At 44.7% G+C, this 21,783-nt stretch overlaps 1 non-coding gene across 1 annotated transcript; it reads left to right on the plus strand.

Moving 5' to 3' along the window:
- The first annotated feature begins 19,596 nt into the window (after window positions 1-19,596).
- LOC125935830 (U6 spliceosomal RNA) lies at window positions 19,597-19,702 on the plus strand. The gene has a single exon (XR_007461815.1). It is a non-coding gene; the product is annotated as a U6 spliceosomal RNA (small nuclear RNA).
- The last annotated feature ends 2,081 nt before the right edge of the window (window positions 19,703-21,783 follow it).

A 21,783-nucleotide genomic window follows, 5' to 3' on the forward strand; every position in this document is an offset into this window, starting at 1 on the left:
AGCACATTTTTAAGCACTTCAGGTTATAGTCCAAATGCAGCCAAATACCTTTTTTTCCATGAAATTCTAGAAGCATCCAAGCTTCTATTGCTATACTGATGAACTACCTCCAGCATTCATCCAAGGAACCTAATCTATATCACCATAACTCCTTGGCTGATGGAAAATGACATGTAAGTCAATATCACTCTAAAGAACTTCTGCTTACTTACTGCTCATAGACTTATTTTCAAAACATAGTAGGAAGCTATAACCCACTCTGAGCTCCCACTGAAGGCATAGATATAATTTTCAGCCGATACATCACTTAGCCTGAAAGCCAACTTTGTCACAATAGTGCTATTCTCATTCAAACCACAAATCCTTCTCTAAAATAAAATCCTCTGTCTTGTGTGTGCAGGAAAAGAAAGTGCATTCTGGGCACGTTTAAAACCCATTGGTTTCTGAACAACTGCCAGCTGTTTTTTCTTTCAAACACCCACCAAAAACCCCAGCCTCTCCAGAAAAGCTCCCATATCTTGACAGTAATAAAGCCCAATGCGTGGCCACCAATCCAGAGAGGCCAGCACCACAGAGTCCATAATAATCCATTTAAAGAAAAAACTATCATTGTATATACTTGGTCATTTATCTTAACTTATTTTTGTTCTGTGAGAATTTATCTTGATTCTGTAGCACATCGCATATAGAGATGCTGTGTTTATTTTACTTTCTTTCCTCTGGGTTCTCTGTTACCTGCCAACAACAGCACTTCTAACTCTTAAAGGACCCGAAGTGCTATTTTATGAGATTTCTCATATTTGAGGGTATTTCATAAAGACTGAATTCAAGTGAGCCTGGGTGGTTCAGTCGGTTAAGCATCTGACTCTTGATTTCAGCTCAAGTCGTGATCTAGAGGTTTATGGGATCAAGCCCCATGTTGAGCTCTGTGCTGCTTGAGATTCTGTCTCTCCCTCTCTCTCCTCGCCCCTCCCCTTCTCTCTCTCTCCCCCTCTCTGTCAAAATGAGTAAAATAAACATTAAAAAGACTGAGTTCAAATCTCCTCTTTTTTTAAGGTGTTTGTTGTTTTTTTTTTTTTTGAGAGAGAGTGCGAGTGAATGAGGTGGATAGAGGGAGGGTAGAGAGAGAGAGAATCCCACAAGGGGCAGAAAGAGATGGAGAGAGAAAGAGAGGGAGAAAGAGTTCAGAACCCAAAGCAGGACTCTCACGCACCCAATACGGGGCTCAAACTCACAAACCATGAGATCACAGCCTGAGCCAAAGTGGGACACTTAAACCAACTGTACCACCCAGGTACCCCAAATCTTCTCATTTTTTAACTCAAGAAAAGCAAAGCAAATTGATACATCCACCACAAATAACCACTGCTTTCTAGCTTGCAACGTCCTGGCCTTCTGTTACTCTCTAGTTGAACTCACCAAACAGACAAGAAGGACCAGGGCTCTTATTTAATGGAGGTGGACTACTGCTTATAGATTATTTAGGTAATCTGAGTGATCAAGGAACACAACAATAATACCTGCCTGCTCCCCTGGAAGGATTTATTTATTCATGCATTTCGTTGAAGGAATCTTGATGACTGTGTCTAGTTCCTGGCACAGAGCCCCGGAGTCTCACCGCATGAACTCAGATCTCAGCTCTACCCCTTCCACTGACCTCAGTGTTCTGACTGGTGAAACAGGCACTGTCCCCATAACCACACACGTTACAGGGCTGTGGTTGGGATGAAGAGAGAGGAGATGGCAGTTTGGGCAGGGGAGGTGGCCTCTGGGTATCTCACCCATGTTGTTTTCCTGCTGCTCTCTGAATCCAGGGGCTAACTGCAGACATCACAGACTGAAGAATTGCTGTCATCTGAGCATTTACCCCATGTGCAGTCAGCGGGTCACGCAGTGAACTCGTGTGATTTGGCAGGTCCCATTTATTTCCTCCACAGCTTGAACCTTCCTTGTAAAATATGGGATTCCACTCAGGCTAGGGTTCTTACAGAACAAGGCCTTCCAAGGCTCCATGTTGGAGTCTTACCTATTTTTATATTTGTACCTTAGGGCCATTGGCAGCCATATTCACTCTCCTGACCCCACAATCTACAATTCTGGCTACCATTATTAAGGGCCTACTATGTGCCAGACCCTCTCCTTGTCATTCACCTTACATGAAACTGTAAGGTGGGAATTGTCTTTTCTTCCTTTTAACTTATGGGGGAAGTGAAATTCAAAAACATACATAATTTACCCAAGACCACAAAGCTAGGAATGGGTCAAGCGGGTACTTAAAATTAGGTGTGAGTCTAAAGGCCATATTTTCTTCAGTATACTAGAGAAGGCAAATAAATTGTAACTCATATACCCAATTGGATGCATTGGTGGTGAGTGAATTCTGTGTTAAAAAGCATTTTGAGGGGCGCCTGGGTGGCTCAGTCAGTTAAGTGTCCAACTTTGGCTCAGGTCATGATCTCACGGTTTGTGAGTTCAAGCCCTGCGTCAGGCTCTGTGCTGGCATTTCAGAGCCTGGAGCCTGCCTCAGATTCCGCATCTGTGCCCTTCCCATGCTCATGCTCTGTCTCTCTCTATCAATAATAAATAAACATTAAAAAAATTTTTTTTAGACATTTTGAGGCTGGGCCTAAGGTCTGAAGAGAAAATCCTGTTAACAGTGAAAAATGTCTGCCATGGGCTCTGGTGGGGAGAAAGGCAGAGGGTGGTGGATACCAACCTGACTCCCAAATATCCCACCTTGTTTCTACTTACTAGAAAGGCTGTCAGCGCAGAGCCGGATGCAGGGCTTGATCCCACAAACCATGAGATCATGACTTGAGGCAAAATGAAGAGTAAGACATTTAACCAACTGAGCCACAAAGACATCCCTGCAAGTTTTTAAAAACACAGATTTTAGACAACTATTAAATATATTGGCTTTCCCATGGAACTGTTACATAATTATATTATTGGGTTTATTAGGCTTCTTCCTTTTGCAATGTGTAGTAGACTGATTTGTGTGGCATGCACTCCCAGACATATGTGGGAGTTTCTTAAACACTGCCTGATCGGTGTCAGTGTGGAACATAGAAAATACTGACTGTGACATTTGTGCATAGGCCTTCTATTGCTATTAAAAAAAAAAAAAGCACGGGGCGCCTGGGTGGCTCAGTCGGTTAAGCGTCCGACTTCAGCTTGGGTCACGATCTCGCGGTCCGCGAGTTCGAGCCCCGCGCCGGGCTCTGGGCTGATGGCTCAGAGCCTGGAGCCTGCTTCCGATTCCGTGTCTCCCTCTCTCTGCCCCTCCCCCGTTCATGCTGTGTCTCTCTCTGTCTCAAAAATAAATAAACGTTAAAAAAAAAAAATTAAAAACAAAAAAAAGCATACTCTTCCATTTTTACTTAACAGCCTCTGCTAAGCAAACTACTTTTTAATTGAGGAGAGCTGCTGAGTTTGTGTTTTTGTTTGGTTTGGAGTGTTCCCCTCCTTTTTAACCACTTCAGTTAAATCCATACAGACCTTGAGGTTAAGAACAATGGCTCTTCTCTGACTAGCTTTCTAAACAGGCTTAGCCTTAAGGACTTGTTCCCTGCTACAGAAACTAACCATCCAGGTGTTGTGTGCAGGGAAACAATGTGTCCCTAGAATCTAGGTTTGAATATAGAAACCTCAGTCTGATGTGTAACTAACTAACTCTCTGCTGAGGAACTCAGAGCTAAGCCCATTCCCTGGATTCCTTGGTATTTGGTATGACTTAGAAAACCTGTCTGGTACCTGGTTCCTAAAGCCCAGTCATCATGAATGAGCCAGTGGATATAAAATCTTTTTTAATATCTGATGTGAAAGCCCCATTTCATGTACAAAGCAACTCTCATATTGCATTAGTACTGAAATGACTTGTTTTGGCAAATCTAGGATTCAGTTATGATGTTTTCTAACATGTAGATTTCACTACAGAGGCTTTCAGGAAATGGGAACTCATGTGTGAGTGATTTAAATGATTACAAAGTTTAGTTTTCATAAAGCCTGTTTCCCTCAAGGAGAGAGTTCTCCTCCTTGGGCTTTATGATCATTTTATTTATTTATTTTTTTTTGAAAATTTTTTTAACGTTTTATTTATTTTTGAGACAGAGAGAGACAGAGCATGAACGGGGGAGGGGCAGAGAGAGAGGGAGACACAGAATCCGAAGCAGGCTCCAGGCTCCAAGCCATCAGCCCAGAGCCCGACACGGGGCTCGAACTCACGGACCGCGAGATCGTGACCAGAGCTGAAGTCGGACGCTTAACCGACTGAGCCACCCAGGCGCCCCTTTATGATCATTTTAGACTAGGGAGAGTTTGTAATGATGTCAAGAGCTGGCTTTCTCTAGAAGATGACTAGCCACCTTTAACAGGTTCCATGAGGTCATGTTTTCCCGTTCCCAGTGATTCCTGGGATAAATTTGAGTCACTTTTGTAGTCTTAAACAAAACAAAATATAATTTTTTAAAGGATTCTTATTCTTACTTTATATTATAATAATGAAGCAAAGAAACCAGATTGTCAACCTTACGATCCACATGTGCATCTAAACACATTGTCGTTGGCCACCAGATTCACCCGTTCAGATGCCCCTTGGTTTCAGTGCATGTGCCTTCGAGACAAATAGAATCTGGTTTAGGATAAAATGAGCTCATTCTCCTGGACAGAGGGAAAACCAAGCTTGCCAATTCTGGTCCTAATCTCACTCTTTTATTGTTATGATGCTTCAGTACAGCCACGACGTTTGCTTCTACTTTAGAATTCAAATCTCAACTCTGGAATGCTACAAAGATAATGATAATAAATAATTTCATAGTCCCCCTTCCTAGAAAAAGCTGGTGAGGCTGTTCATCATACATAGTCAAACAATAACAAACATCCGGCGGCACTGTGTACCAGGCACTTTGCAAGTGCTTCATATACATTGTTTTATTTAGTCCCTACTGTAAGCCCTGGAGTCAGTACTCCTTATGATCCCATTTTATAGAAGGAACCGAAGCACATAGGTGTGCCACAGGTAGCAGTGGTCAGAGGAGCAGTTTGAACAGGTCTTTCTGACTCTGGAGACCATGCTCTTACCACATGATAGGTTAGATTGCTTTTGTAATAAAATAAAAATATTGTAACATTTAATATTAATTGAACGCTAGCTAGGTGCCAGGCCAGGTAGATGAACTTTACATGTCATAACTCACCTTAGCAAGAAACTGTTACAATCAGCATTTTGCAGATGAGGAGTTGAAGCTGAAAGAGGTTAAACAGCTTGCCCAAAGTCTCCCAACAAGAAAGCGACAGAACTGAGTTCATTGGACAGGCCTGCCCCATCAGTATCCATCTCCTAGTCTTCTGTGCTCTGACAGCTGTAGAATGACTGTCAAGAATAACAGAGTCACAAAGATTCTGTGGTTGTGATACAGAGAAAATTCAAATGGTCAGTCGTGTGCAACTATCTCTCCTGCACACACAGGAGGAGCAGGGCTCTCACCTGGGGCAGGGGGCTCTCGCGGCTGAGACCAGACATGAAAGAGAAGCAGGAGTCATTCCGCCAAAGCTGCAGGGCAGGGAACTGAGGAACAGGCTAAGGGTCAAATGCAACAAAGAAATACGTGGACAATGGACAGACGCAAAGTGGCTGGGCAGAGAGGAACAATCAGATCTAAGGCAGAAGAACTTCAATCAGGTAGCAAGACGGAATAGGCAAGTCTGGGAAGACAGCCACCGGCAAGACCCTGAAGCCTGGGAGAATGGAAGCCAAACCTGCTCGTGATTTACAAGTAAGGTGGTCAGAAAACCTGTCGGATGAGGGGCAAGGACGGACCTCTGCCACTGAGCTCTCCAGACTCCCGATAAACTGAGTTAATCCATCCCCAACTAAATAAAAATCGTGATCATCTGGACTTTATTTGTAATCTCTTCCCTGTAGAAATAGATAAAGAAGTCTATCATCCTCCCTTGCAGAGCTAGCGAACATTCCCATTTGCCATTTACCCAATTTACTTTGACTGGAACAGCCATCCGCTGAATTCATTAAAGGTTTCTGTTGTGAGGCTGCCTTGACTCTGGTTAGCGTCTTCAATAAAACATGTCTCACTTTGTTCTCTCTCAGTCAATCTCCCTGGACACCCCACATAATCATCCTTTTGTAAACAGAGCAGGCTTTGAAGCCGCAAGGAATCCTGCAAGGCTGAGAGAGAGAGAATGAGCTACAGACTCCCTGGTGGAAACCGGAGACTGAAAATCTTTCATAACCTTCATTGTTTTCCCTGATTGTGAAAGTAGCGAGTGTTCTTTGTAGAAAATACACCAAAGCATCAAGAAAAGAACTCTTCTCCAACAGAGAAAAGCAAATATAATATCTGGTTTAGAGTATTCTGGTGTGTGTGTGTATGTGTGTGTATATATATATTTTTTTTAATTTTTAGCATTAAATTTTGTGCAATTTTATTTCCTGTTTTTTTCTTTCTTTCACTTGACATAGATGGAAGGTTTCCCCGCCCCCCCCCCCCCGCCATGTCACATCAGTTTTTACTCTCAGCATTTTTGGTGACTCCATATTACATTATGTCACCTATTCTATTGAATGTCTGGTACTTACATGGAAGGGTTTCTTTTTTGTCTTTTTATATTAGGCTGCTGTATTTGCTCTGTGGTTACATATTCAAACCCTGCCTTATCCATTTCCTCTCTACGCTTTCTGAAATTTAAGACACTAGTTCAGAGACTCAGAAGACCCTGCTACATAAGCCCTGGCAAACAGAAATTCTAGGTTTTGCCTTGAGTTCTGCCGTCAATTCCCTAAGCAGCCATGGCCACCTCCCACTTTTCTGCGTGTCCTATTCCACATCTGTCATGTTGCACTGTCTAATTGAGACACATAGCAGTTTGGCAAATGAGAAGATTCCACCTGGTCAGCGGGACACTGAACCTCGGAAGAACCAGTGTCTCCCAAGAGAAATGGTCGTGATGGCATGTGCCATGCATTGTGCTGAGTTACGATACATCCATTACCTCGTGTGCTGCTCTCAACATCCCATGAGGTATAAACGATTATTACCCATCTGTGGTAGAAGAGGAAGTTGAGGATCAGAGAGGCAGAGCACTAGCAAGTAACAAGAGGGGTGTCCAAGGCTCATAGTCCCCAGTGATGGGGTAAAGCCCTCTTCCCAAAAGACTCTGAGCTCTGTGACCACACCCTGTGAGACAGTGTTTGACCAGCTGCTTTTCAAAGATAACACATCTGTATGCACAGCTTAGAAGCCAATGGAAGATTGTACATGAGGCACTTTAAATTTTCAAACCAAATTTTTAAAAAAGCCCCAGGTCCTGAGATTTCCAAGGGCCCTGGTCTTCATTGTCTTTCCTGAGTATTTTAATTGTAAAAGCATGTACCTCTTTAACATCCCCCTTGTCTCTGTCATGGAGGGAAATGGTATTTTGAGTTTTGGTAACCAGCCTACAGACACGGGTCTATTTTTGTGAATCCGACATATCCCTCCATTTTCCCTCAGCACCCCTCCCCCACTGAGTTAGTCCCTCCCTCCCGCTCCCCCCACCACACACACACACACACACACACACACACACACACACGAAGGCCCTCAGAAGAAAGCACCTCTCCCACCCTGCCTTCCAGCCTCCCTGCCCCCACCGTGACTTTTTTTTCCAAGAATATTTATTTATTTATTATTATTTTTTAAATATATGAAATTTATTGTCAAATTGGTTTCCATACAACACCCAGGGCTCATCCCAAAAAATGCCCTCTTCAATACCCATCACCCACCCTCCCCTCCCTCCCTCCCCCCATCAGCCCTCAGTTTGTTCTCAGTTTTTAAGAGTCTCTTATGCTTTGGCTCTCCACCGTGACTCAAACTGGTCACAGAATGAGCCGGTTGCCCTCCTTCTGTCTGAGCTTTCACAGCTGCCTCCACCATTGCAGCTGTCCCTCTGCCAGGCCTGCTACCACCTCTCTTCAGCCTCCAGGTGATAGTGACGTCTTCCTGGAAGAGGAAGAAAATGGGCGAGAGATCAAGGACAGCTTTCAGATCAGTAGCCACTGGCCCTGTGTGGTTAGGGAGCACTTGAAAGGTGGCTGGTCCCCAGGGAGATGTGCCATAACTGTACAATACACATCAGCTTTCTAAGATTTTTACATGAAGGAAAGAATGTAGAATATCTCAGTAATAACTTCCTGATTGTGTACATGTTGAAGTGATAACATGTTGTGTATGTTGGGTTCAATAAAATGTATTATTAAAATCAGGATCACTTGTTTCTTTTTACTTTTGTAATCTGGCAACTGAAAAATGGAAACTGCATATGTGGCTCATTTTACATGTCTATTATGTGTGTCTTGGGCTGGTCTGGAGATATTAGCATTTCCGCTGCCTCGAGTAGGTAAGATACTGCCTTGGCAGCCGTGGGGCCTGTCAAGTCTCACCTCAACCCAGCTCTGTCTCCGCCCATCAGTCTTGAGGTACATCTGGATATCTTTGAAAGTCAGCACATAGGAATTCCGGGGCGATTGTCTCTAAAGCCCAGCCCCTCCCTGTCCTCTGCTGAGGTGAGGGGTTAGGAGGTAAAGCATACTATCTTCACTTTCAGAAACTTCCTTCTTCAGGACGGACAAAGCATTCCCATATGGCCCACACCCGTGCCCTGGGTCCTTCCACTGCATTCCCTTTTCCTTTCTTCTTCCTAAGACAGAACATTTTAGGGAAGGATCTATAGGGGAAAGAGGCCTTCCCCAAAGGGACTTGGAGAAAGACTCATTATGTGATAGCTTTGGGTTGCCACACATGCATCCTTTGGCCAAGCCTGCCAGCTCCTGATCTACAGGAAGAGCAAAGAGGACAGTAATATCCAGGAAAACATGTCAAAGTAGACTTCTCTCTGGCCATATCACACAGACTCCTCAAGGGGACCTGCCTCCAGAACACACTATTCCAGAAGCTTCACGAGCAACTTGAGAAACTTAATGGTCAAGGAGCACCGTCGTGCCAGGAGCAGGCATAGGCAACATAAGCTCTCTTAGAAATGCAGATTCATGGGCCCTACTCCAGCTTTTCTGAATTAGAATCTTTAGTGTAAGCCCTAGGAATCTGTGTCTAACACGGTCCCCAGGTGGCTTGGGTGCACACTAAATTTGGAGTGATATGGGGGCATCTGGGTGGCTCAGTTGGTTAAATGTCTGACTTTGGCTCAGGTCATGATCCCACAGTCCATGAGTTCAAGCCCCACATTGGGCTCACTGTGCTGGCAGCTCAGAGCCTGGAGTCTGCTTCGGATTCTGTCTTCCTTGCTCTCTGCCCCACCCCCACTCATACCCTGTCTCTCTCTCTCTCTCAAAAATAAATAAATATTAAAAAAAAAAGTTGAAGTGATATGGCTAGAATTGACCTCTGTTGCTTTTGTATAGTCAGTGTCCACTGACTCGTCTACTAATGCCCTCTGATGCTTTCAGAGAGCACCTGTCTGCCAGTCTCAGGATGCAGAGCTGGGACTGCCCTATTCCTTTAATTCAAAAAAGTGCACGTGACCTAGGCCTGGCCAGTCACAGCCTCAAGAGCAGCCGGAAGCTCCTACAGGTGGTCCTTGTGGTGGGCTGAGGGAGACATACGCAGGATATCAATAGCATCTGCTACAATCTCCCTATAAGATTTCTTATGGATAACGTTTCTTCTGCTAAAGACACATTTGAACATCACTGGTCCAGATGATCTCCAAGGTCTCTTCCAAGCATGGGACTCTGTGGTCCAGTGCCTCACAAACTCCCTTATGGACATACCTCTGAAGGATGAGCAGGCATAGGAGATACTGCTGTGTCCTTGGAGAGAGAGTAAACCTCATTCTCTGAGGAAGGCAGTGTCCTCTCTAGACTCCTGTCTGCGCATTGAGGGAAGGTTTCTGCTGCAGCTCTAATCTATTTAGATGCCACAGGGTGAACAGAGGTGGGATAACCTGTTCCATGACTATTCATCCTGAAGTCCGGGCTTCAGAATACAGCCTCAAATAATGCCGAACGGCTAACCCATGCCCAGTTTCTAGGCCTCCCTTTATAAACAGTATGAATCATGGGGGTCTTGTATGTTACTCAGTTGGCTCCCAAGCGTCTCTCACCAGGCAACATTGGAGGGCAGGGTCAGGTGTGGTGGGGGGAAGATACTCTCCTTCTTTCCCAGCCCCTTTTTCTCTCCCTTTCTGTCTCTCTGTCTGCCTTTCCTTCTCTCTCCTTCTCTCTCTCTGTCCTCCTCTCATCTTAGAACTTCAGGCAACTCAGGGACGCCTGGGTGGCTCAGTTGGTTAAGCATCCTACTTCAGCTCAGGTCATGATATCCCAGTTCGTGAGTTCGAGCCCCACGTTGGGCTCTGGGCTGACAGCTCAGAGCCTGGAGCCTGCTTCGGATTCTGTGTCTCCCTCTCTCTCTGCCCCTCCCCCACTTGCAGTCTGCCTCCCTCTCTCTCTCTCAAAAATAAACATTAAAAAATAAAAAAGAACTTCAAGCAAGTGAGAGCCTCCCAGCCTCCATTTCTGCAGAGTGTTACTGTGGCTGTCACTTAGAACAATTGTGAAGGTTAGAAGAGTATGTGGGGGGCGCCTGGGTGGCTCAGTCAGTTGAGCGTCCGACTTCAGCTCAGGTCATGATCTCACGATCTCGTGGTCGTGAGTTCAAGCCCCGCGTCGGGCTCTGGGCTGATGGCTCAGAGCCTGGAGCCTGCTTCCGATTCTGTGTCTCCCTCTCTCTCTGCTCCTCCCCCATTCATGCTCTGTCTCTCTCTCTATCTCAAAAATAAATAAACGTTAAAAAAAATTAAAAAATAAAATAAAAAAGAAGAGTATGTGGAACACTTCCAGCACATAGCAGATGCTCAGGAATTGACAGTGGGTGCAGTCTGGAGTGTCTGGGCTCAGTGTGGAAGGCTCTAGATTACTGGGAGAGATACTGCCCTGGCTTCTCCAGACAGCAAATACCTCCAGGTCTGGAGAAGCCAGTCAAGGAGAAAATAGAAGACAGATCAACAAAAAGAAAAGATCATTTGGGTTTGTAGATTTGAAGTCTCAGAAGAGAACTATTACTCAAGCAACCAGAAGAGAAGAGGCTCAGCTCAAGAGAATAACTAAATGGAGGCTGAGAATACAGGTTCTTTCTGTGAATATAAGGAATCTTTCAAGAACTTGACTAGTAACAGATATTTCAAGAAGAGCCATCTCCTAAACTGACCAAAGGCAAATTTTCTATTCTCTACACACACCTATTATTACCTGCCCATGTGGCACATGTCTTCATGACAGCCTTATTCATAATTGAAGCTGTGTTTCTCATGCTTCAGACAACTAGCTTGAGACTGTGTTCCTAACTTCAGAGGAGGCCCCACAGAGTGGAGGGAAGAAACTTCGGGTGACACTGCTGGATCTGCCTTTTTAACACTGTGGCCTGGAGCAAGTCATTTCACATGTCTGAATCGATTAAAACTTCTATAAAATTATTGGCTTGAACCAGATGATCTCCAGGGTCCCGTCTTGCTCTAAGAGCATTCTAAGTGCAGACCCTGAAAAGGGGCTAGTCTGCATTCCCAATGCTGCAGACCCAAACAGCCCTTGCCCCCCGGAGGCAAAGAACACAGCGTCTGGGAAGCATGCCTCTGGAACCAGAGTCACACCCTGTTCCCTTTGCAGGCCTGTTAGACTTAGCCCATAGAGTAATGTCAGCCAGAAGCCTCCTTAGTGCAGAGTTGGGACAAAGAGCATCAAGGCCTCTCTCTTGGGCTTCCAGCACAAAAAAATTGAGCCCTAAGCAGGCTTCCATTGCTTTCTGGCACCCCCGCCCCCATTCCCCTGGAGCCAGCCACAGCTCCAGTACTTGGAGCTCAGAACTTTAGAAGGGATGGACAGCTCCTGCCGAGCAGATGAGGCATCCTCACCTTGTGCTGAAGGCCATCCTGCTTCCCCCAGAACCAGGCCTTTTTAGCAGATGTGGGGGACCTCCTACAAGCCCTTCCATCTCTCCCAGAAGAGGGAGTGGTACACATGGTCTCTGTAAAGGACATCTTCCATGTATCTAGCCCTAAACAGCAAAACTAGAGCAAACCACACTTCAGTCCACCTTCCCGAGAGCCCAGATAGTGTGCAGTTGGGCTCTGGTGATAGGCCGAGACTTTCTTTCCACAGCTAAGGAGAAGGGACAGTTGAAGGCTGAACAGTGTCTTTCAAGACATTGCCTTTTCTGTCTAGAGCCTCTAGAACAGAGCTGGGAGTGGCTGGTTGTTATGGCTTGAATAGGGCTGACTGTTTAGACTTGACTTTTCAGGAGAACAAGTTCCAAATAACGCTCAGCTGAATTCAGGACCCAAGGCAAGGATTTAACCGTGGTGCCACTGAAGAGCCCGTGAGGGAATTGGACATGGCAGGTCCAGATTCTGTTCTAGTCCCATGAGGATTGGCAGCTGCCCAACATTTGGGGCTTAGAAATTGCTTCTGGAATTGCTTAGTATGCCTATCAGTTTCTTTTCTCTCTTAACTGGGCTATTACACTGCCTTTTGGTGCAACCTTTTGGTGAATTTTTTTTTTTAATGTTTATTTTTTAGAGAGAGCAAGTGTACAGGGGAGGGCCAGAGAGAGGAAGAAAGAGAATCCCAAGCAGGCTCCAGGCTGTCAGCACAGAGCCCAATGAGGGGCTCAACTCACAAATCATGAGATCATGACCTAAGCCGAAATCAAGAGTCAGACACTCACCTGACTGAACCACCCAAGCACCCCACTTTTGATGGAGTTTCTTATTTTTTGGCAGTTTCTCCTTCTTTTTTGTCTACTGTGGTCATTGAACATGAGAAACAGTGGTCTGGATCCCCCCCAAAATTGAAAATAGGATCTCAAAGAGGTATTTGCACACCGATATTCATAAACAGTGTTATTCACAGTAGCCAAGAGGTAGAAGCAACCTGACTGTCCATGAACAGATGAATGGACAATAAACAAAATGTGGTGTGTGAATCCGTGGAATACTATCAGCTTTAAAAAAGAAGGAAGTCCCGACACCTGCTACAACATGGATGAACCTTGAGGACATTATGCTAAGTGAAATAAGCCAACCAAAAAAATAAGTACTGTATGATTACAGTTAGATGAGATATTTAAAATATTCAAACTCATAGAGTCAAAAAGTAGAATGGTTATTGCTGGGGAGTGTGAATGAGGAATTGTTTAATGGGTGTAGAATTTCAGTTTTGCGAGATGAAAAGAGTTCTGGACATTGGTTGCCAAACAATGTGAATACACTTAACACTACTAAATTGTGTGTTTCAAGTGGCTTAAATGTCAATTTTATGTTATGTGTAATTTACCACAGTTAAAAATTTTTAAAAGAATGACAGTGGCAATAGATGAGGTGCACGATGAAGCAAGTCCTGTGGGGGTTCCATTTTCATGCATCCCAACTGTTTTGGTGGCAAGGCCATGGTACAAGAGTACTTGACATTCAAGTGTGTCTTAGGCTGAGCCTTTGGAAAGGGGGAAGCCGCTCTGCTCCACAGGCCACAGCTGCACCCAGTCAGAATTTATCTTGTTTCCCACTTAGGTTCCACCTGAGTCACAGAAGCCTTCTTTGCACGAGATACCTGAGCACACACCTGAATGACCCACTTAGATAGAAATACCTACTGGTGTGGTACATACTGTGTGGAAACGATCAGAGACTGCCCCTAATTCCACTCTGACTGGCTCAGACCTACAAGCATACTTGCCACCAAGGAAGCAGTGGATACAATCTTGTCCTGACACTCACTCATGGCCATGATCAGTGAAGAATGCTGCTTTTCCACCCCCATTTCTAACTTCTCTACCAGCCCCCTAAGAAATAGCACAGCAGTAGAGTGGTTCAGAATGGCTGCTAAAGAGGCAGGCTCTGGAAGCAGTTATTGTTTTCATATGAGCACATTATTTAATTCTTCTAACATTCATCTTAAATGGGAATAGTGATACAGATGCGTGTTTGGGTTTAGGGAGGATTAAAGGAAGGATATTCTGCTCAGGAACCCTTACCCCAGAGCCTGCACACAGGAAGTAGTTGATAAGTGAGGATTAACACTATTCTCTTTGCCCAGCCAAGTCCTACCCATGATCCGGGTACCAGCTCCAGCCCTTTCCAAAGACTCCATAAAGTATTCCAGGAGCCCACCATGAAGCAAAAGCCCACGCTGAGCTCTTCTATCACACCAATTATCTGCACCCTTCATCTTGTTGGCAACTCTTTGGGGTTCAGGCCTCATCAGGTACCTCCATATGGCAGGGTGCACAGGGTTAAGAACTGTCCTTCTTAGAACTCCCAAATATAAGTAATCATAAGCAATAGCTCATGGACTACACATAATAACTAATAGGGCAGGAACTCAAAACATGGCCTTGCTCATTCTTGCATCTGGGATTAACCTTATTGTATTCTTTGATTTGAGGCATGCCAAAAAAGACTGCCACCCCCAAATCTCTCCACACCTGCACAGAGGCTCTTCTTTGGGTTCATCTGTCGCCCTGTTTCCTCTTCTTTTAAATGTAAAATCTTTGCCAAAAGGGATCCACACTCACCTCACCTGAATGAGTTTCTTGATTTTTCTGAGATAGTGTTTTAATTGTGAACTAAAACAAGGGAGACGTATCCCAGAGAAAATGTAATCTACTTTATAATTAATCCATCTGCCCATTTGTATACTCACTCAGTATTTTTTGAATACCTCCTGTATGCCAGACTCTGTTTGCTCCTGCAGGGGTGGCTCTGCTAGGAAAGTCCTCTTCAAGAGTCTGAACAGGGGATTCTCCAGTCTTCCCAATGCTTCTTTGGAAGCCAGTGTATCAAATATCTCTGCCTGTGTATAAGGAAAATAAAAAGTCATTCAACTGAACAACTGTAGTTCAAGGGCAGTGATTTATTTATATCTTATCCTGAGTATCCCATATGTTTCCTGGCATTTGGTAGGTTGGTAGGGTTAAGTGGATGGATAGATGGATGGATGGATGGATGGATGGATGTTGTAGATAACATGAGTGTTAATTTGAGTTCCTCAGAAGCAGATCCTGAGATAAGGATTTGAGTCATTTATTTGGGAGGTTATCCCAGGAAGTGTTGATAAGGGAGACATGTAAGAGAAGGATGCCAACAAACCATATGTTATCAAGCAGGCTATCATTCTGATAAGCACCTGGTTACTTACCAGGCATTGAATACTGAATGTCTCTTCTGTCTTCCTTTCTCCCTGCTTAAGTGAATGGTCATGGAATTCAGATGTTCTAAGTGGGGATGCAAATGCACAAATATTATACATGTTGGTTGCCTTCAAGTAAGGGAGCATCCTCTTTACCATCCCCTAAGACCAGAGGCTTTCCACAGACTGTCCAAGATCTTGGGTGAATTCAGCATGTGCTTGGGCAGATTTAAGTAGTTTCTAGAAAATATATCTCCTTTTTCATATGTAAAGAAACAGCTTTTTGTTCAAAGCCACTCACCCATTCCAGGACAGGATAAGTTACTTTTAAGTCTACCTGACTTCATATCCCATCATCACTTCTTAGCTGTGTGACCTGGAACAGGCTACTTAAAGTCTCTTTGATGAGGTTTTGGGATGATGAGGGTTTTGGAGCTGATGGCCAAGAAAAAATTCTTAAAGAGGTCTCCGGTGCAAAAAGGTGATTTTATTAAAGCACGGGGACAGGACCCATGGGCAGGAAGAGCTGCACTGGGGTTGTGAAGAGTGGATTTTTATATACTGTGGGGCTGAGGGAGGTAAAGTCAAAAGGGAAGTTTTGAAAGAGATTTTCACATGCTAAAGACTCACAGATTACTGGAGGCCTAGCTATTGTCAAGCTAAGGTTGTTTTTCCTCTAGCAAAGCATTAACATTAAGACAGTAGGGAGTTCCTGGACTTTAGGTTATTGATGAGATTGCATTTTTCTTGTAAACTGGTGGAGACTCTTATCAGTTTAACCACTTGTTTGGGGGTTTTTGTTTTGTTTTGTTTTGTTTTGTTTAGTCCTTTCCTGTTTCTGGGTAGCTGGGAATGTCCAAGGAATATCACGTATATCCCACCTGGGGTCAGGGGGAGGTGTGTGGGGGCGTGCTAGCTTGCACTTTGCCCTCAGTCTGCATTATGCTTTCTCCTCACCTTTGCCTCAGTTTCCCCATCTGCAAAATGGCAGTAGTAATATCATGTCTCTCAATACGGACGTTGAAGTAATTGAGACTATATTTGTTAAGTATTTATTAATGACTGGCAAAGCGTAAGTGCTCAGTAAGTGAAAACTATTATTATTGCTTGGAATGAGTAAAAATGTGTGCTATGTGAATTTAAAAACTTCTAAATTCCTTTAACATTATTAAAAATACAACTATAACAGGAATATGCAGATGGATAAAACAATCTGGGTTTCTTTTTTAAGTTTATTTATTTCCTTAGAGAGAGCACACACATGCGCACAGCAGGGGCAGAGAGAGAGAGGGAGAGAGAATCCCAAGCAGGCTCCACAGTGTCAGCACAGAACCCAATACAGGGCTCAACCTAATGAACCCTGAAATCATGACCTGAGCCGAAATCAAGAGCCAGACACTTAACCAACTGAGCCACCCAGGTGCCCCAAGCAATCTGGGTTTCTGATAAATGTTTTGAGCCTTTGTGAGCCTTCTACTAAGAAAAATTATTCAAGGGCACGTGAGTGGCTCAGTTGGTTAAGCATCCAACTTTGGCTCAGGTCATGATCTCGTGGTTCATGAATTTGAGCCCTGTGTTGGGCTCTGTGCTGACTGCTCAGAGCCTTGAGCCTACTTTGGATTCTGTGTCTCCTTCTCTCTCTGCCCCTCCCCTGCTTGCATTCTGTCTGTCTCTCTCTCTCTCTCTCTCTCAAAAATAAATAAATATTTTTTAAAAAAAGAAAAAAGATTATTCAGGCTCATCGTCCAGTGCCAACAAAGCTGAAATGAAAAATTTAATACTGTTAATTTAATTCCCCAGTGTCAAACCTTAGAGAGACTAGAATTTAAGGGTATTTCAAACTCAGCTTTCCTGTGGAGGCCATACAAAGAACAGGCAGGTTTAGTCAGCTTCTCTTGGTCTACCCTGGGAAAGATTAATGAGTGTCTTGGGTTTCAACATTTAAGTTCTCATTTGTTAGATTTCTGTGACCTTCACTTCTTGACATTCGGGGGAAAAATTAGATCATTTTCTGTGCTCTGCTCTACATCTATTAGGTAGATCAACTAGAAATTGTGTTCAGCTACTAGTAACTGTGACTTAAAATATTGTTTTAAATCAAGCAGAGGTATTTTCCCCCTTATACAATAAGAAGTGTGGAATTAAGGGGCACCTGAGTGGCTCAGTTGGTTAAGCATCTGACTTTGGCTCAGGTCATGATCTCACAGTTCATGGGTTCAAGCCCCACATTGGGCTCTGAGCTGATAGTTCAGATCCTGGAGCCTGCTTCAGATTCTGTGTCTCCCTCTCTCTCTCTGCCCCTCCCCCATCACACTCTGTCTCTCTCCAAAAATAAATAAACATTAAAAAAAAATTTTTATTAAAGTGTGGAGTTAAATAGTCTGAAGCAGATATGGTGACTCCAAAATGTCCTGAAGGACCTAGGCTCCTTCCAGCTTCTAGGGTATGATCTCTGTCCTCATACTCATAAGGTGAATACTGGAGTTCCAGCCATCACTTCAGTGCTCCAGATAAAGAGAAGGAAGATGCAAGGAAAAGACAAGTGAGGCCTTCTGGCTGAGTCATCCCCCTTTAAAGAGCTTTCCCTGTAAGCTCCATTCATTGACTTCGGTTATATTTCATTGCCAACCCTCTACCACATACATATCTCTAAAAAGAAGGCTGGGTGTTTTAGTGGGCACCTTGCCACACACAGCAATATATGGATTCTGTTAGTAAAAAGAAAGGGAAAGATTATACTGCTTAGAGATCTAGCCATCTTTGCCACAGTGAGCCCTTAACAAATTGTTTTAAAAATACAAAAGGAGAAGGATAATAAATAACCTGCTAACTAATCCCTTTGGCCTCCTTTGAGTTCTTTGAGGCCAAGAACTGTGCCCCATTCATCACTGTGTCCCCAAGGCCTAGCTCAGTACCTAACACACCGTAAGTGCTCAATAAATGGGAGTTTGATGATTGAACTAGAGAATGAGGTATGGGTATAAAATAACAAGACTGATTTTATATGCTTCCATACAAATCCATCTCCTGAATCCAGACTTGACCTTTAATGAACCATTTTCACAACAACTCAACAAGAGAGTATTATAATTATCCTCATTTTATAGATGAGGAAACTGAGGCTATGAGAGCTTAAGTAACATGCCCAAGGTGAGACATTTTCAAGGCATGGCCTCATGTAACAGCAGATGAAGTCGCCAGACCTTCCATCAAAGTGGAAATGACCATTATTCACCAGGGAGGAGCAGAGCAGTGTCTGCACAAGCAGGGAAGCCGGGCAGCATCGTGCTCTCCTGATCCCCTCAGCCACATCACCTGTCCACCATACAGGCCCTGGCCTGATGGCCACTGTCCCTGCTCCATGGGGCACAATGATTTAGATGGATTATCTCATTTTCTTCCTGTTTTGCAGTGGGGACATTGGATCCCCACAGAAGTTAGGCTTCTTATCCAAGGTTACACAGCTCAAAGAGGAAAGTGGAGATTAGAACAAGGTGTACCAACTCCTAGTCTGGTGCAAAATAGGACCCCAAGTTTCCATCAGCACCAACCTCTCAAGAAATCAGTGTGATTGCCTGGAAGCAGGACTAAGATGAATGTCGCTCTGTTCAAGGTACGTCTTTCCACCACCCCTGGCCAACGCATTCCACTCCTGGGGAGCACACGCCAGCATTTGTGACGGGAGGTGCAGTGTAGAGTCACAGACTGCATATTTCAGTAGCTCTTGGGAGAGAGGAGGCATTAACAACAATTGGGGGTGGGGAGTATCAACGACATTGCCACCTTTCCATGCCAGTAGCCTCTAGGAGCAAACACCTCAGTCTTGGCCCCAAAAATGGAAGATGCAGGTAGTAGTAGGGTGACCAACCACTCTAGTTTGCACAGGCCCATCCCACTTTAAGACTGAAAATCCTGCATCCCAAGAAATTGCTCAGATCCTGGAAAACAAGGATTCACCCATCTTATCTCTGTTGTTCTTCATGGGCCATATGTTTAAAGATTTTCAGTGGAACCTGGGGAAGGGGAAAACAGGGAGGAACCAAAGGTAGCTAGTCTATTACATTGTATTCAACCCAGCAAAGAGTGATTTGTTGAGTGCTGAGCTGATGACAGACACTGTGTCATGTCCTGCCTGGATGTGAGATGCAGGCACTCAGCCAGCACCAAGTGAAGGGCTTCTTGGGGATGAATGCATTAATCCTCATAGCACCCCTAGGAGGCAGATCCTATTGTTCCTCCACTTGCAGAGAGGGATCTGAAGCACAGGGAGATTACAGAATGTGCCCAAATTTAAACAGCAAGAAGGTAGCAGGGGCACCGTGTGAGCCTGGCAGAGCGATTCCAGGCTGTTTGTTCCCTTCTTCTTTGCACTGCCTCCCGGAGGGGAGATGGCCAGTAGCCTGGTGCTCGCTTCAGCAGCACATATATTAAATTGGGACGAAACAGCGAAGATTAGCATGGCCCCTGTATAAGGATGACATGCACATTCACGAAGCGTTCCGTACTTTGTGCAGTTCCCCAGCAAACCACCACCCTTGGTGGATTAACTCGGAGGAAACGGTGTGAGTCAAAGCACAACATGAGGCACTGAATAATGAAATTGTGACATTTCCCTAGAAAAATATTTCTGTAAAGCAGTCTATGACAGGTGAATGAAGCTGAGTTACACCTGAAATTGATGTGCAAACATGTCGTTTCTACAGATCTCTGAAATGAGAAAATGTCAACTTAAAAAAAAGAAACCGGTAGCCTGGGAGGCAGGACAAGGCAAAGGCTCAAACCCCTGAAGGAATAATAATGATGTTACCTTCACTGACATTCATTGAGCAGTGATCATGGGCCAGGCCTTTACTCAGCCTCTACACAAAATGTCTCGTTTAACCCTTACTACCAGGAGCATGGTGCTATCATCTCCATGTACAGAAGATCAGCCTGGCTGAGAGAGGTCAAGCCCCTTACCCAAAGTTATATAGGAGGTGGAGCTGGGATACAAAAACAGAAATCTAATCCCATGAGAGGGCAAAACTGGGTGGTAGTTAGGAGCTCTGGCTATTACCCATGGAGAGGCTAGGTGAGGGCCAGATGAGAGCCACTAAGTGCCCTGGACATTTAGCCATTCCTGTCTTCTTGTTTCTTGTGTGTGTGCCAAGCAGCATAGGACACTAGTCTTGAGCCCTGGGCTGTACTCAGCTAGCAGCCCCAGAGCTGTTGGTGGCCGCCATTGTTTTGCAAGGCGACGAACCAAAAGCCACCCTGAGAGTTTCACAGTGCAGCACAGAACTTTCAATCCTACCATAATAGTTTTTATTTAAGAATAAATGCCACAGCATGGTGCTATTTTGGGAAGCAGCTTTCCACACCCACCCCAGCCTATCCCTCAATTGTTGGTGTTTGCATCCTGTTCCAGAGAAAGGCTGAAAACACATTATCTACCTACACACAATGGTGGCAGGGAGGAGGCCTTGTCAGGCCCGGCCCTGTCACGGAGCTGCACGCTCGGGTTATTATCACTGCATAAATGAAAGGCATTATTAGTACAGACATATTCCAGAAGCAGCTTGCTTAAAAATCATTCAAGGGGGTGGATACCTGAGAGTCCGTGCTGCCTTTATACCCACAGAGCTCTCCTGGCAGCAGCAAGTTCTGGGAGCTCTGACCTCCCACTGGAGAGTCACAGGCCTTGCAGGCCTGCAAGGCACAGAAAAGCTTTCAGAGAGAATTCCTACTCCTTTACCAGCCTGTATTGACTGCAAGTATAACTGAGGCTTCTGGTCAGTGGACTGGTCTCAAAGAGGGGCCACTTCATCCAACCATCAAGAGGGGACTGGGCTGGGGTGAGAAGTGGGTTCTTTAGAAAACAGAATGAACTCCACTGCTTCTCCCACAACAAAAAAGGGGGAAGTGAGCCCCAAAGCAGAGGGGAGCGTTACCTCTCCACAAACAAATAAACCACCTTCAAAGGTACTAAGGCCACGAAGGACCCTAACCTAGTCTGTACCGGAGATAGAGAATCTGGTGGAAAAGCAGTAGTAACTGCCCTGATCCAGCTGAGAACACTGGGGCTCATGTGTAATGTTGATGGTGATTAAAAACAATCATCATCATGTTTTGCCATATGCCAGGTACTAATCTAACTGCTTGACATATGGATTTAATGTTTGTGACAACCCTATGAGGTAAGTTTTATTATCATCTCTATTTTACGGATGTGGAAAGTAAGGCACAGAGAAGTTAACTACTTATTCCAGATCACACAGCTGGAAAATGGCAGAGCTGGGATTTGAACATGGGAGGTCCAGGGAAAACTGTGGGAGCATGCCTATAGGGTATTTTTAGGGGTATTATAAAGCTGTGAAGTGTTGTGGGGTTCTGGGATTCTAGCCTATTGCAGAATGTGAGTGTTGGTTTTCCTTTCTTGTAGCAAAGCTGCCTTCTGGGCCCTGTACACAGGGAGCCAGAGGCCCAAAGCGCTGCTCAATGGAGACAATTCCCAGGTTCTAACCGGGAGCTGGAGCAAGAAAGTGTGTCATCTCTGACGTAAAAGTGTTGGACACCAGATTACCTGTAAATACACTGTGTTGCCCTCCTTC

The sequence above is a fragment of the Panthera uncia genome (assembly GCF_023721935.1).
Source record: "Panthera uncia isolate 11264 chromosome A1 unlocalized genomic scaffold, Puncia_PCG_1.0 HiC_scaffold_17, whole genome shotgun sequence".
Taxonomy (NCBI): Eukaryota; Metazoa; Chordata; class Mammalia; order Carnivora; family Felidae; genus Panthera; species Panthera uncia.